At 42.5% G+C, this 16,968-nt stretch overlaps 4 non-coding genes across 4 annotated transcripts; all 4 read left to right on the forward strand.

Annotated features, from left to right (window-relative positions):
- The first annotated feature begins 4,525 nt into the window (after window positions 1-4,525).
- On the forward strand, window positions 4,526-4,717 carry LOC130330658 (U2 spliceosomal RNA). The gene has a single exon (XR_008873773.1). It is a non-coding gene; the product is annotated as a U2 spliceosomal RNA (small nuclear RNA).
- Window positions 4,718-11,898: 7,181 nt separating this feature from the next.
- LOC130330657 (U2 spliceosomal RNA) lies at window positions 11,899-12,085 on the forward strand. The gene has a single exon (XR_008873772.1). It is a non-coding gene; the product is annotated as a U2 spliceosomal RNA (small nuclear RNA).
- A 2,093-nt stretch (window positions 12,086-14,178) lies between these two features.
- On the forward strand, window positions 14,179-14,369 carry LOC130330654 (U2 spliceosomal RNA). Its single transcript, XR_008873770.1, has one exon. It is a non-coding gene; the product is annotated as a U2 spliceosomal RNA (small nuclear RNA).
- A 2,093-nt stretch (window positions 14,370-16,462) lies between these two features.
- LOC130330655 (U2 spliceosomal RNA) lies at window positions 16,463-16,653 on the forward strand. The gene has a single exon (XR_008873771.1). It is a non-coding gene; the product is annotated as a U2 spliceosomal RNA (small nuclear RNA).
- Window positions 16,654-16,968: the final 315 nt, after the last annotated feature.

The following is a 16,968-nucleotide window of genomic DNA, read 5'->3' on the forward strand; positions in this document are numbered from 1 at the left end:
TTTTTGTCAAGAGAATTATGCTGGATTTATTGCACATTCAGAGAGAAGATGTGTTTTGCCTAAAAGACCCAGGTAAAGGACTTTTCATTCTTACCTTGACTTCCGCATCTGCATGTGACCATATGTTTGAGAAAGTTCGGGAGCTTGCCAATGAGGAGGATATGAAAGGACTTGTTTTCATTGCTCTATATTCTAATGGCGATGTTCCACTGGTGGTTACTATGCACGATCCATACGTGGATATAAGAGACATTGTCTTATTTTTAAACCAATATTGTGCGGAAGTCAAATACTCTCATAAAATAATGAATGCAATGGACTTTTGGACTGGAAAGCATAAGTTTGCTGTTAAGTTCAGAGAAGATGTGAGAGGAATTGGAGGTCTGTGTCGCCCACCTGCAAATTTTTTAATTGGGCGTAAACGTGGCTATTTATTCTACCCTGGGATGCCGTATTATTGCAGGAAATGCCATGAATATGGTCATACACAAGAATCTTGCAAAGAGGAAGTGGTTATTTGCAAAAGATGTGGCCAAAAAGGCCACACCACTTTTGACTGTCAAAATGAGATTCTGTGTAATGTGTGTAAGCAGAAAGGACACGCTTTTAAGGATTGTCCTCAACGCTCCTGGGCCAATATTGTGGCTACGTCGGCTGGTCCCTCGATGAGGAAGAGCTCCATGGATGCTGTGCCTGTGCCTAAGACCCACACCCTGAAAGTGATGCCTGAGTCTTCTGCTACCGGAATTCCTGTGATACCTGCTGTGGCTCATGTCTCCAAAAGCATTGTGTCCCCGGGGAAGGTCGTGGGACCTGAGACAGAAGTGAGGGGTTCTCCTCTCATGGAAGTTGAGGGTCCTGGACCGCCCAGAAGGGATACAGAGGAGATGGATGTAGAAGAACGGCGAAAGAGGAAAAGCAGAGACCGGAAAGAGGAAAAGGGCCTTAACATCAAAAGGAGTGGTCGAGTTAGTGCGGACGAGGGGAACGTGGAGATTGTCTGCCAAAAGGTTATAACAGCATCCGACCCTGTTAATATTGAGGAATTTGTGTCACCACCTACAGATTGGGGTTCTTTGTCTGAGGATAATGAATGACCCAGGAGCTACCAAGTGTTAATATCTCCTCCTTCAATGTGAGGAGTTTGAAGAGCCCAGAGAGGAGGGCTGCTTTATTTTCTTTCTTGTCTTCTTTGCCTACAGACATTTTATTTTTACAGGAATGTGCCATTGATTATGATATCAATTATTCATCTTTGAGATCTGAATGGACTCTTGGCCCGTCTGTGTGGTCAGGGGATAATGAGAGGAAAGTGACTGGTGTTGGCATACTGTTCAAGAGCAGTGAGTATAAAGTTACCTCCTTCACAGACATTGTACCCGGTAGAGCCCTGCTCGTTCATATTATTTATAATGACATGAATATGAGACTTTTAAATGTATATGCCTCTCCAGATAAGGATGAAAGATCTGATTTATTAGAGAAAATTCAGTTTTATTTACCGGGTTCATCCCCGCTTATCATCGCTGGTGATTTTAATTGTATAATGGCAGGAGAGGAGCGGGCTGGAGGATCTGAACAAAGGAAAGATAAGACTGAAAAACAACTAAAGGATTTTATAGTTGATTTTAATTTAAAAGATTTGTGGAGAACCTCTTTCCCTAATGACCCTGGGTATACCTGGGGGAATAGCCTTTATATGTCAAGGATTGATTATATTTTTGCTTCTGGATTTGCATTTTATGGGAATATGCAATTGACTTCTACCTTTTTTTCAGATCATAAGATTTTATCTGCTACATGTAAGTTTGATGGGGTTTGCAGAGCCAAAGGAGTCTGGCGTCTGAATGTCTCTTTGCTTGAAGATGAAGAAATTAAATGTAATTTTATCTATCTTTTTAAAAAATTGCAGAACTCAAGGACTAATTTTAATTCTCTTTTAGCATGGTGGGAATTCTGCAAGGTAAAATTTAAAGAGTATTTTATTAAGATGGGTGTTAAAAAAACAAAAGAGAAATTGAAATGGTATAGAGATCTTAACACAAAACTACAAACCTATTATCAACTCAAAGAGCTGGGTGTATATGTAGACGATCTGATTTTAAGTGTTAAAAGTGATATTCAGAAGGCTATAACTAACAAAGGGAAAGAAATAATTTTTAACTCCAAAGTTGAATGTAAAGAGAAGGATGAAAAGTGTACAAGATTCTTTTTTAAAAAGGTAATGGAAACAAAAAAGTTAATAATTAACATTGAGGATGAAACTACTAATGTAGGAATATTATCCAAAGCTAAATCTTTTTATCAAGATCTATTTAATGAGAAGCCCATTGATATATCTGCTGCTAATTTTCTCCTAAGCACTTTAGATTGTGGTTTAAGTAAGGAGGACCAAGATGCACTTTGCACAGAAGTAAGATGCCAAGAATTAGAAATTGCTGCTAAAAGTTTATCCACAGGTAAAACACCAGGTTCTGATGGACTTCCTGTAGAGTTTTATAAAACCTTTTGGGAAATTTTTAAAGATGATTTGCTTAATATTTTTAAGGAGGCTTTTAATTCTGATGTTCTACCTTTATCTTGGAGGAGTGGTATAGTGTCTCTGATCCCCAAAAAGGGGGATAGGAACAGCTTAGAAAATTGGAGACCAATTACGCTTCTTAATGTTGATTATAAGATTATGTCAAAAATTTTTGTTAACAGAATGAAGCCGTTTTTGTACAAGGTCATCCATGTGGATCAGGTATGTGGTGTCCCAGGAAGGAGTGTAGCTGAACCTTTAAATGCTATTAGGGACGTCATATGGTATCAGCAAGAGCGGAATCAAAATCTAGCCATTCTATCTCTAGATTTTCATAAAGCGTTCGATAGAGTATCACATTGTTTTTTATGGATGGTTTTACAACGCATGGGTTTTCCTAACATATTTATTAAGCAAATTGCTCTCTTATATAAAGGTTCTTTTAGCAGGATTTTAATAAATGGTTTCCTTACAGATTTTATTAATTTATCATCAGGGGTAAAGCAAGGCTGCCCTCTGTCTCCTATACTGTTTATATGTGCAATAGAACCTCTGTTAAACTTAATAAGGAATGATAAAATAATAAAAGGAGTGCCAGTTCCTGGAGGTAATAGTGCCACCCTTAAAGTGTGTGGCTATATGGATGATATTAATGTTTTTTGTGAAAGTGCCTTCTCTTTACAAAGAGTTGTTGATGTTACTGATTTCTTTTGTAAAGCTTCTGCTTTTAAACTTAATTTATCTAAATGTGACTGTTTTTATATAGGTAAATGGGAAAACGTGCAAATACCAAACCTAAAATTACAGTCAGAAAAAATAAAAATCCTTGGAGTCATCTTTGATAAAAATAACAATGGTGAGGAAAGTTGGCTAATGGTAAAAGAAAAGGTAAAGAAAAAGGTAGACTTTTGGTCCCTTAGGAAATTATCCTTAGAAGGTAAAATTTTGGTGATTAAGGCTATGCTAATACCCATTATGCTCTATTTAAATATGATTTATCCTCCTAATGAACTTATGTCTAGGCAACTTCAGAGGATTCTCTTTGAGTTTCTATGGAGTTCTAAAGCAGAAAAATTAAAAAGAGATACTATGTATAAGTCACAAAAAAATGGAGGAAAACAGGTTCCCTGTATTAGAAAATTTTTATACTTAAGGTTTTTTAGTTGGTGTTTTAGGGGACTTTTTATGAAAAGTGTATGGTCCTGTTTTTTAAAGTACTCTGCGGGACATATTTTTAGAAAAAGAGAATGGGTGTTTTTATCATTATCTTCTCCTGAACTTTTAACTCCGCCTAAACATTATGCCATCTTAGAAAAAATTATACGTATGTATAACCTTAAAGACTTTGACTTGTTAACCTTGAGGGATGCTCGTAAGATAGAAGTACAGTTAAATTTGCAAGAAGAAATATGTATGGTCTCTAATTTTTCTTATAATAGGTGTGTACAAATATGGAAAAAGGTAAACGAGCCATATCTTTTTAATGAGCACAAGGATTTAGCATGGATGATTATCCATGAGTGTCTTCCGGTAAGATTTTTCCAATATAGAAGAGGTCTAAATGCTGTATGTGTCTGTCCCCGGGATAATTGCAATATAGATGAAACTGTTTTGCACCTTTTCTGGAATTGTTATTTTGCACAAAAGGTTTTTAGACTAATTGGTTCTTTATTGAAATTCCTAACAGGTCTAAAAGTTTTAAATCATGAAGTTGTTTTATATGGCAAAAGTGATGGAGTTACGAAAGAAAAAGAGAGAATTTTGTGGATTTTTATCAACTGTACAAAAAATGTATTATGGAAAGTTCGTAATATCCTTGTCTTCAAAAGAGATTTTATTTGTGAAAAAGAATGTTTGAAGATGATATACAGTGAAGTTTACTTGTACTATTTAATTGATAAAAAGAGATATGGGCAGAAAAAAGCATTAGCTATGTGGAATTTACATTTATGGAAAACAGTATTTGATGTATTGTAAACATTTTTTGTGATGTATTTAAGTTTTTGAGTTTTTTCAATAAAAATGTAAAAAAAAAAAAAAAAATCTGTTCTTATCAGTTTAATATCTGATACGTCCCCTATCTGGGGACCATATATTAAATGGATTTTTGAGAACGGGGGCCGATTTCGAAGCTTGCTTCCGTCGCCCTATGCATTGACCCGATATGGCAGTATCTTCGGGTACAGTGCACCACCCCCTTACAGGGTTAAAAAGAAAGATTCCTACTTTCATTGCTACCTGCTTGCTGGCTAGCCAGCTAGCCAGCCCTGTGGGCCTTGCTGCTGCTGCAGCCAAAAAACAAAAGGTGGTGCTGCTGCTGCTTCTGCTGCTTCTGCTTCTGCTTGTGTCTGGCCCCTGTTGGAGCGTCCAGGCACAGGACTTCTGCTGCTGCTGACTAAATGGCCTCCTTAATTGGATCATTTGAGTAGCCAGCACACCTGTGCAGGTAGGGCATGACATGATAGGCAGCTGCCTTGATAGCGGGTGGGTGCTGAATGTTCCTAATTGACAAAATAAGATTAATGCTTATGAAGAAATATAAAATCTCATCCCTTCCCCAATATCGCGCCACACCCCTACCCCTTAATTCCCTGGTTGAACGTGATGGACATATGTCTTTTTTCGACCGTACTAACTATGTAACTATGTAACATAACATGGGGGGGGGGGGGGGTCTCCTGGCTGTTCACACAGGTGTGTCATTGCTGTACATTGACCATGCATTGCTTCTGTGGTATTGCAAAGGCAAAGACAAATGCTTCCAGCCATCCATTGCACTAATGGATTGGTCATCAGCTGGCTGTCTATGTCCCGCATCAATATAGACCAAAGTACAGAGGGTTAGGCTATGCTATTGTGCACCTACCTGATGCATCAGAAGGTGCGAGGCCCTTGCTAAATTCTGTGCACAGACTTTGAGATCTATGCTTTAGACTGTATCTAAACCTGCTCCAACATGGACTGACATTCTGGCCTACTTTCAGCCGATGCGACTTGTCTGTCGCTGAACAGTCGCTTTTTATGTATTCAGCACCTATGTATAATGTTGTAAAAATGCTCTAGAAGCTAAAGTCGCAGAAATGTCACACATATTTGGCCTGCAACTTTCTGTGCGACAAATTCAGACAGGAAAAATCAGTATAAATCCTTAGAAAATTATCCCTCAGTGTCTCCATCTGCTGGCGGTATTGAATAAGCATTGCTGCACTGATGGGGTATGCATTAGACGAAAAAAAAGAAGAAAAAGAAGAATAATACGCCCAGAAAAGAGGCGAAAAGGAGAAAAACGTAAAAAAACGTGAAAAAAAAGTAAGAGGAAGAGAAGGGAAAAAAAGGTGGAAATGGGTTTAAAAGTGATTTCGGCGGAGAAATATATATATATATATATATATATATATATATATATATGCGCACACACACACATAGATATAAACGTATTCTCCGTTGAGATATTGCAGCCGCTGCTGTGTCCAGGCCCAGGAGCCTTAGCACTGTGCTGTGATGTCACTCAATACCACTGACATCACTAGGTGTAAACAACATCTCTCCTTTGCTGTGTATGTGACTATGGAGCTGTTTGGTGATGTCGTCTATTACGGCCTTCATAGAAGCAACAGGAGATTGTTGCATCCATCTTGAACCCTCAGAACTACAGTGCTATGATGTCACTCACTTCCACAGGCCTTGCAGAGTGTAAACAACAACAACCCAGCTTTGTTGTGTATGTAACCAAAGGGATTTGTGATGTCACCTAGAACCTTCACAGCAGCGACAGCTTTATGAGGAGCATCAGCACTGCTCTGCCTGAGCAGAACCATCACCGCCATAGGTTGTCAAATAACCCGGATTTAACCCACACAGGTAAGTCCAATGGGGTGCAGGCATGTCCTCTATGCTTACAGCTTCCCGTGGGTGTTGGTTTGATACCGTTTGGGGACAGCCAAGGAGGCATCTGCAGGCAACAAAGGTAGGTGTGTGCTTGTGTGTGTGTTTCCTATGCAGATCCTAAGCCCAGTGTCACATGCAAGTAGGAGGAGTAAGAAGGGTTCCTGGCAAATCCGGGTTATGGATTGCATTTAAAAAGGCCCCGTGGGAGTGCAATGGGCCCCTGTCTTGCTGCTTAGCAATAATGGTATGGGTTTAGGTTCTGCTGTGTGTACTGGTGGTTGACTGCCCCCCAGCCCAGAGTGTGCATGGAAAATTGTCTGGCAGCCTCCCTGACAGCAAGCAGTGATAGTGCCCATGAAGGGGACCTTGTTGGGCCCGCCCCTTTCACGGTTATCGCTTCTCGGCCTTTTGGCTAAGATCAAGTGTCTTGCCCTAAGGTATTCGGGTACCCCTCTCCTCGGCCTTGTGGGATCGCCCAGGTTTATTGCCTGGGCTTCACCCACCTGCTGCTATTGGGGAGAGGGCTTAGTCCCAGGATAACGGGAAGGTGATCATCGGAGGACGGGTCTGCCGAAGATGATGGCTAATGCGCCGAACGCTCCTAATACAGTACGGCTGTTTATCGAGGAGGAAAAGAGGAGTGCCTACGGGATTTTGCATGTCCAGCAGAAGGTCGTGGAAGGAGTGCTGAGGATGCCGCATGCTTCCATCTTCTGTGTCCAGGTCTTTCCCAGCCAAGGATTCTTTGACGTGACCTTCTACAACCTGGATGATCTCCGTACCTGTCTCTACCGGAGTAAGGAGAATGCTTCTCACCCTGACCTACAAGGGATCCGATTCATTTCCTGCGAGGCTCGGCCTAAGAAAGTTCCAGTGGTAGTGCATATGTACAACCCTTTTGTGCGGGATGAGGAGATCCAGACCTTTCTAAGAAGGTATTGTGTGTCTGTTTCTGGTGCGGAGAGGAAAAATAACATCCTGGGGACTTTCACAGGCATGAGACGTTTTTGGGTGGAGTTTAGGCCTGCCCCCGAGGGTGGTGCTGAAGGTTTTTGTCACCCCCCGCAGAACTTTGCGATAGGGAACAACAGGGGGTTTCTGCACTACCCGGGGATGCCAAGTTTTTGCCGGGACTGTTTTTGCTTTGGTCATACCAGAGAGAACTGTACAACCGGGCAGGTTTGCAGGAACTGCCACAAGCCTGATCACCGCACTGCAGACTGTCCCGAGAAACGCAAGTGTCATTTCTGTGGTTCTTCGGATCACCTGGCTAGGAGTTGCCCCACTTACCAGTCCGGGGCACCCCGATCATATGCAATGGCTCTTCGAGGTGGGACAGTTCCTGAGGACTCCAATGCTGCCAGGGCAGGCGATGCAGAGGTTAGCGTGCTGACCAGTGAAGCAGAGTCTGCCCCTGTTTTTCCTTCCATTTCTAGGTCTGTTCCGGATGCTTTGGTGGCAGAGGGGGAGAAGGTGGAGTCTGTTTCGGGGGCATCTGTTTCGGAGGCCTCTGATCCGCCAGAGGAGATGACTGTGGACAAAGAATCCTTGAAGAGAAAGATGCCGGTGGAAGAATCGGAGGATGACTGTCCGACTCCTCAGAGTCAAAGGATTGAGAACTTTCCTAGCCCGGGAAGGGAGGAGGCAGGTGGAGGGTCGTCATGTCAGATTGATTCTGACTCCTCTTTATCCTCCCTGGGCACAGGTTATTTGGAGGAATGTTCAGTCAAAAAATTGACAAAGACTCTTAAGTTTAAGGAAGGGGAGGCAAAAAATAAGGGTAGAGGTCGGGGAAAGGCTAGGCCTCCTTTTGATAATGCTTGATTTTGTATTTCCTTTTTTTCCTTCAAATGTTTGAATGAGTTTAACAATTGGTTCTCTAAATGTCCGCAGTATTAGATCTTTAGAAAGGAGATCCGCCATTTTTGATTTACTTTCTAGATATTCTTTTGATGTTCTAGGTCTCCAGGAGTGCTGCTTGGATGGGGAGCCAAATATCTCCTGGCCTTATGGGCAATCGGTATGGTCTGGTTCAATGGAACGTAATTCGGGGGTGGGGATTTTGTTCAAAAGTAATGAGTTTGTTGTTAAAAAAGTTGTCCATATTGTTCCGGGTAGGGTATTATTAGTGCATTTTATTTTCAGGGGTTTCACATATAAAGTAATTAATGTTTATGCTCCAACTGGGAGGAAGGAAAGAGGGGAGGTGTTTGAGAAATTATATTTCTTTTTGAGTGGGAGGGATGATGTGTTCCTTATAGGGGATTTCAATTGTATAATAACAGAGGGGGATAGGAGTAGTACTACGGTGGGTGGTGGGTCTGGTTTAGACAGTACTAGTAAGCAGCTTAAAGAGATTGTAAATTTATTTGGGTTAAAGGATTCCTTTGTTGCCCATAATGATGGTACTATCGGTTATACATATTTTTCTAACAATACAAGTTCGCGTATTGATTTCATTTTTGTCTCAAAACTAATGTCTGTTTCTAATTTCAGACGGAGGAGGTTACCGTTCACGGATCATGCCTGGATTGAGTGTGTGGTAAAAGGTGGTGGTCTAAGTGAGTATGGAAAGGGTGTTTGGAAGTTGAATGTGTCTTTATTGGATAATGAATGTGTATTACAAGAATATAGGGAGCGTTTTGATGGATGGGTGTTGAGGAAGGATGCATTTTATAGTGTGGTTGAGTGGTGGGAGTGGGTGAAGTTAGAGACTAAAAGGTTTTTTATTAAAAAAGGGTGTGAGAAAGGGAGGAAAGATAGAGAAGAGTATGAGAGATGGCAAAGAAGGTTAGAGTATTTGTATGAATTGAGGCGTTTGGGGATGAGTGTTGAGAAGGAGATTGAGGAAGCTCGTGGAAGTGTGAATGAGTGTCTGGAGAGGAATGGAAGGAAGATTATTGCACAGGCTAGGGTTGAAGTGAAAGAGAAGGATGAGAAATGTAGCAAATTTTTCTTTAAAAAGGCATTCAGTAAAAAAACTGAGATGATGAGTGTTTTTACGAATGATGGGGTAGAGGTCTTTGGTAAGGATGAGGTGTTAGAGGAAGTGTGGAAGTTTTATTCTGATTTATTCACGGAGAAGGAGCGGGACGTGACTCTAGAGGAGGAATGTTTGGGATATGTGGATAAGCGTTTGGATGAAATTGATGGGTTCTTTATGGAAGAGGATGTGAGGAAGAGTGAGGTGGAGGATGCTGTGAATGGGATGAAGAAAGGAAAGGTGGCAGGGAGTGATGGTTTGCCTGTGGAATTTTATCTTGTGTTTTGGGATATGTTAGGGGATTATGTATGGGAGGTGTGTAAGGAAGTACTTAGGAGAGGGAAGTTATCTAAAAGTATGAGTGAGAGTGTGACTGTGTTATTGTTTAAAAAAGGGGATAAGAGGGATCTTAAAAATTGGAGGCCTATAGCGCTCTTGAATTGTGATTACAAAATTATTGCTAAAGTTATTGCGAGTAGGTTAAAGGATGTGATTGATTGTATGGTAGGTGAGGAGCAAATGTGTACAGTGCCTGATCGTAGGATTTCTGAATGTCTGTTAGGTCTGAGGGATGTATTGTGGGACTGTAAAACTAGGAAGCAAGGTGTGGCTGTTGTTACGGTGGATTTTGAAAAAGCGTATGATAGGGTGGTGCATGATTTATTGTTTAGGGTTTTGAGGAGGATGAATGTGCCGGACAGAATGGTGAAGTGGATTGAATGTTTGTATAGGGACATTTATAGTAAGATTCAGGTCAATGGTTTTCTGAGTAGGGAAGTGAGTATAAAATCTGGAGTGCGGCAGGGGTGTCCCCTGTCGCCAATTCTTTTTATTTGTATGATTGAGCCTTTGTTGGGGATGATTAGGAGAGATAAGGTGATGCGGGGTATAGAAATACCTGGTAGTCATGGGAAGGATATGCGAGTGATTGGTTACATGGATGATGTTACTGTTGTATGTAAGTCAATGGCAGGGGTAAGGCGTGCTAAGTTATTGATTGAGTGTTTCTGTTTAATGAGTGGGTTTAAGCTTAATGTTGGGAAGAGTGGTTGTAAATTTTTTGAGGGGTGGGGAGAGAGTGGGTTGTGCGAGTGGCCTGTGAGAGAGGGGGGTGTGGAAGTGCTTGGGGTGGTGTTTGATAATGATTTGTATGGGAAAGAAAGTTGGGAGAGGGTTTTGGGGAGGGTGGGGAATAAAATAAACTTCTGGTCTTTAAGGACTTTATCGATTGAGGGAAGGATTCTGGTTATTAAAGCTGTTATAATTCCTATTTTGCTTTATGTTAATTATGTGTTTCCTCCACCGGATAGGTGTCTGGCAAGAATTATCAGGCAGATCTTTGTTTTCTTATGGAATTCAAGGATGGAGAAATTGAGTCGTGGGAAGGTGGTGAAAAGCAGAATGCATGGTGGGAAAGGAATGATGAATGTGGAAGTGTTCCTGGCTGTGAAGTATGTCAGTTTTTGTCTCGCTGTAAGTAAGAAGGAATGTGTGTTTGGGTGCATGGTAAGGTATTTGGCTGGTAATGTGTTGTTGAAATATAAGCTAATGGAAAGGGACTTAAGGGTACCTGTAAGTTTTGAGGTTCCTTGGTTCTATCAGAGAATAGGGCGGTGTGTCAGGAAAAATAATCTGGAATGTGTGACTGAATGGAATGATAGTAAGAAGGTGATGAAAGTGTTGGAGCAGAGAGAAACAGTGGAATGTGTGGGAGGTCTGTCTGAGAAGGATTGTAAGGTAGTGTGGAAAAATGTCAGTCACAAGGAACTGACAAATAAACAAAAGGACTTGTCTTGGATGTTAGCTCATGGGTGTCTGCCAACAAGGGAATTTCAGAGGAGAAGGAGATTGGTAGACAGTGAAGTGTGTCCCAGGGATGGTTGCGGTGGATGTGAGAATTATGTACATGTGTTTTGGGAGTGTGGTTATGCGAAGTCTGTGTGGAGAAAAATGTCTGGTCTAATTAAAAATCTTACTGGAATTGAAATCTTATCCTTTAATATGATGATGTTTGGTTTGTGTGCAGTGGAGAGAGAGAAGGCAAGAGTGTTATGGTTCATAGTAAATTGTGTAAAAGAGGTTCTGTGGGATGTAAGGAATATTAGGATTTTCAATCAAACTGAAGTAAGTGTGAAGGAATGTCTGGGCATGATCCGTGGTAAAATTTACCTTTACGTATTATGTGATAGGAAAAACTATGGTTCTGATGATGCAGAGGGGATCTGGAAACACAAAAAATGGAAGTACTGGTTATGATTGTATTCTTATTTGTCTTTCTTTTTCTTTTCTTACAGATTATATCCTGATATGAAGGGACAGTTGGAGGGACAGAATCCGCTGCAATTTATTTTTTCTGAGGGAAAGTCATGAAGGGAAAGCTTTTTGTTATATGTACATGTAAAGACATGCTTCCTGTATATATTGTATATGTCAAATATGTGTTATTCATGTGTTTTCAGATGAATATGTAATTTTTTGAATGATTTACTTGGTTATGTATTGTATATTTCCTTTTCAATAAAAAAAAAAAAAAAAAAAAATCTGTTCTTATCAGTTTAATATCTGATACGTCCCCTATCTGGGGACCATATATTAAATGGATTTTTGAGAACGGGGGACGATTTCGAAGCTTGCTTCCGTCGCCCTATGCATTGACCCGATATGGCAGTATCTTCGGGTACAGTGCACCACCCCCTTACAGGGTTAAAAAGAAAGATTCCTACTTTCATTGCTACCTGCTTGCTGGCTAGCCAGCTAGCCAGCCCTGTGGGCCTTGCTGCTGCTGCAGCCAAAAAACAAAAGGTGGTGCTGCTGCTGCTTCTGCTGCTTCTGCTTCTGCTTGTGTCTGGCCCCTGTTGGAGCGTCCAGGCACAGGACTTCTGCTGCTGCTGACTAAATGGCCTCCTTAATTGGATCATTTGAGTAGCCAGCACACCTGTGCAGGTAGGGCATGACATGATAGGCAGCTGCCTTGATAGCGGGTGGGTGCTGAATGTTCCTAATTGACAAAATAAGATTAATGCTTATGAAGAAATATAAAATCTCATCCCTTCCCCAATATCGCGCCACACCCCTACCCCTTAATTCCCTGGTTGAACGTGATGGACATATGTCTTTTTTCGACCGTACTAACTATGTAACTATGTAACATAACATGGGGGGGGGGGGGGGGGGTCTCCTGGCTGTTCACACAGGTGTGTCATTGCTGTACATTGACCATGCATTGCTTCTGTGGTATTGCAAAGGCAAAGACAAATGCTTCCAGCCATCCATTGCACTAATGGATTGGTCATCAGCTGGCTGTCTATGTCCCGCATCAATATAGACCAAAGTACAGAGGGTTAGGCTATGCTATTGTGCACCTACCTGATGCATCAGAAGGTGCGAGGCCCTTGCTAAATTCTGTGCACAGACTTTGAGATCTATGCTTTAGACTGTATCTAAACCTGCTCCAACATGGACTGACATTCTGGCCTACTTTCAGCCGATGCGACTTGTCTGTCGCTGAACAGTCGCTTTTTATGTATTCAGCACCTATGTATAATGTTGTAAAAATGCTCTAGAAGCTAAAGTCGCAGAAATGTCACACATATTTGGCCTGCAACTTTCTGTGCGACAAATTCAGACAGGAAAAATCAGTATAAATCCTTAGAAAATTATCCCCCAGTGTCTCCATCTGCTGGCGGTATTGAATAAGCATTGCTGCACTGATGGGGTATGCATTAGACGAAAAAAAAGAAGAAAAAGAAGAATAATACGCCCAGAAAAGAGGCGAAAAGGAGAAAAACGTAAAAAAACGTGAAAAAAAAGTAAGAGGAAGAGAAGGGAAAAAAAGGTGGAAATGGGTTTAAAAGTGATTTCGGCGGAGAAATATATATATATATATATATATATATATATATATATATATATATGCGCACACACACACATAGATATAAACGTATTCTCCGTTGAGATATTGCAGCCGCTGCTGTGTCCAGGCCCAGGAGCCTTAGCACTGTGCTGTGATGTCACTCAATACCACTGACATCACTAGGTGTAAACAACATCTCTCCTTTGCTGTGTATGTGACTATGGAGCTGTTTGGTGATGTCGTCTATTACGGCCTTCATAGAAGCAACAGGAGATTGTTGCATCCATCTTGAACCCTCAGAACTACAGTGCTATGATGTCACTCACTTCCACAGGCCTTGCAGAGTGTAAACAACAACAACCCAGCTTTGTTGTGTATGTAACCAAAGGGATTTGTGATGTCACCTAGAACCTTCACAGCAGCGACAGCTTTATGAGGAGCATCAGCACTGCTCTGCCTGAGCAGAACCATCACCGCCATAGGTTGTCAAATAACCCGGATTTAACCCACACAGGTAAGTCCAATGGGGTGCAGGCATGTCCTCTATGCTTACAGCTTCCCGTGGGTGTTGGTTTGATACCGTTTGGGGACAGCCAAGGAGGCATCTGCAGGCAACAAAGGTAGGTGTGTGCTTGTGTGTGTGTTTCCTATGCAGATCCTAAGCCCAGTGTCACATGCAAGTAGGAGGAGTAAGAAGGGTTCCTGGCAAATCCGGGTTATGGATTGCATTTAAAAATGCCCCGTGGGAGTGCAATGGGCCCCTGTCTTGCTGCTTAGCAATAATGGTATGGGTTTAGGTTCTGCTGTGTGTACTGGTGGTTGACTGCCCCCCAGCCCAGAGTGTGCATGGAAAATTGTCTGGCAGCCTCCCTGACAGCAAGCAGTGATAGTGCCCATGAAGGGGACCTTGTTGGGCCCGCCCCTTTCACGGTTATCGCTTCTCGGCCTTTTGGCTAAGATCAAGTGTAGTATCTGTTCTTATCAGTTTAATATCTGATACGTCCCCTATCTGGGGACCATATATTAAATGGATTTTTGAGAACGGGGGCCGATTTCGAAGCTTGCTTCCGTCGCCCTATGCATTGACCCGATATGGCAGTATCTTCGGGTACAGTGCACCACCCCCTTACAGGGTTAAAAAGAAAGATTCCTACTTTCATTGCTACCTGCTTGCTGGCTAGCCAGCTAGCCAGCCCTGTGGGCCTTGCTGCTGCTGCAGCCAAAAAACAAAAGGTGGTGCTGCTGCTGCTTCTGCTGCTTCTGCTTCTGCTTGTGTCTGGCCCCTGTTGGAGCGTCCAGGCACAGGACTTCTGCTGCTGCTGACTAAATGGCCTCCTTAATTGGATCATTTGAGTAGCCAGCACACCTGTGCAGGTAGGGCATGACATGATAGGCAGCTGCCTTGATAGCGGGTGGGTGCTGAATGTTCCTAATTGACAAAATAAGATTAATGCTTATGAAGAAATATAAAATCTCATCCCTTCCCCAATATCGCGCCACACCCCTACCCCTTAATTCCCTGGTTGAACGTGATGGACATATGTCTTTTTTCGACCGTACTAACTATGTAACTATGTAACATAACATGGGGGGGGGGGGGGTCTCCTGGCTGTTCACACAGGTGTGTCATTGCTGTACATTGACCATGCATTGCTTCTGTGGTATTGCAAAGGCAAAGACAAATGCTTCCAGCCATCCATTGCACTAATGGATTGGTCATCAGCTGGCTGTCTATGTCCCGCATCAATATAGACCAAAGTACAGAGGGTTAGGCTATGCTATTGTGCACCTACCTGATGCATCAGAAGGTGCGAGGCCCTTGCTAAATTCTGTGCACAGACTTTGAGATCTATGCTTTAGACTGTATCTAAACCTGCTCCAACATGGACTGACATTCTGGCCTACTTTCAGCCGATGCGACTTGTCTGTCGCTGAACAGTCGCTTTTTATGTATTCAGCACCTATGTATAATGTTGTAAAAATGCTCTAGAAGCTAAAGTCGCAGAAATGTCACACATATTTGGCCTGCAACTTTCTGTGCGACAAATTCAGACAGGAAAAATCAGTATAAATCCTTAGAAAATTATCCCCCAGTGTCTCCATCTGCTGGCGGTATTGAATAAGCATTGCTGCACTGATGGGGTATGCATTAGACGAAAAAAAAGAAGAAAAAGAAGAATAATACGCCCAGAAAAGAGGCGAAAAGGAGAAAAACGTAAAAAAACGTGAAAAAAAAGTAAGAGGAAGAGAAGGGAAAAAAAGGTGGAAATGGGTTTAAAAGTGATTTCGGCGGAGAAATATATATATATATATATATATATATATATATATATATATATATATATGCGCACACACACACATAGATATAAACGTATTCTCCGTTGAGATATTGCAGCCGCTGCTGTGTCCAGGCCCAGGAGCCTTAGCACTGTGCTGTGATGTCACTCAATACCACTGACATCACTAGGTGTAAACAACATCTCTCCTTTGCTGTGTATGTGACTATGGAGCTGTTTGGTGATGTCATCTATTATGGCCTTCATAGAAGCAACAGGAGATTGTTGCATCCATCTTGAACCCTCAGAACTACAGTGCTATGATGTCACTCACTTCCACAGGCCTTGCAGAGTGTAAACAACAACAACCCAGCTTTGTTGTGTATGTAACCAAAGGGATTTGTGATGTCACCTAGAACCTTCAAAGCAGCGACAGCTTTATGAGGAGCATCAGCACTGCTCTGCCTGAGCAGAACCATCACCGCCATAGGTTGTCAAATAACCCGGATTTAACCCACACAGGTAAGTCCAATGGGGTGCAGGCATGTCCTCTATGCTTACAGCTTCCCGTGGGTGTTGGTTTGATACCGTTTGGGGACAGCCAAGGAGGCATCTGCAGGCAACAAAGGTAGGTGTGTGCTTGTGTGTGTGTTTCCTATGCAGATCCTAAGCCCAGTGTCACATGCAAGTAGGAGGAGTAAGAAGGGTTCCTGGCAAATCCGGGTTATGGATTGCATTTAAAAAGGCCCCGTGGGAGTGCAATGGGCCCCTGTCTTGCTGCTTAGCAATAATGGTATGGGTTTAGGTTCTGCTGTGTGTACTGGTGGTTGACTGCCCCCCAGCCCAGAGTGTGCATGGAAAATTGTCTGGCAGCCTCCCTGACAGCAAGCAGTGATAGTGCCCATGAAGGGGACCTTGTTGGGCCCGCCCCTTTCACGGTTATCGCTTCTCGGCCTTTTGGCTAAGATCAAGTGTAGTATCTGTTCTTATCAGTTTAATATCTGATACGTCCCCTATCTGGGGACCATATATTAAATGGATTTTTGAGAACGGGGGCCGATTTCGAAGCTTGCTTCCGTCGCCCTATGTATTGACCCGATATGGCAGTATCTTCGGGTACAGTGCACCACCCCCTTACAGGGTTAAAAAGAAAGATTCCTACTTTCATTGCTACCTGCTTGCTGGCTAGCCAGCTAGCCAGCCCTGTGGGCCTTGCTGCTGCTGCAGCCAAAAAACAAAAGGTGGCGCTGCTGCTGCTTCTGCTGCTTCTGCTTCTGCTTGTGTCTGGCCCCTGTTGGAGCGTCCAGGCACAGGACTTCTGCTGCTGCTGACTAAATGGCCTCCTTAATTGGATCATTTGAGTAGCCAGCACACCTGTGCAGGTAGGGCATGACATGATAGGCAGCTGCCTTGATAGCGGGTGGGTGCTGAATGTTCCTAATTGACA

The sequence above is a fragment of the Hyla sarda genome, unplaced genomic scaffold (assembly GCF_029499605.1).
Source record: "Hyla sarda isolate aHylSar1 unplaced genomic scaffold, aHylSar1.hap1 scaffold_3372, whole genome shotgun sequence".
In the NCBI taxonomy this organism is placed as follows: Eukaryota; Metazoa; Chordata; class Amphibia; order Anura; family Hylidae; genus Hyla; species Hyla sarda.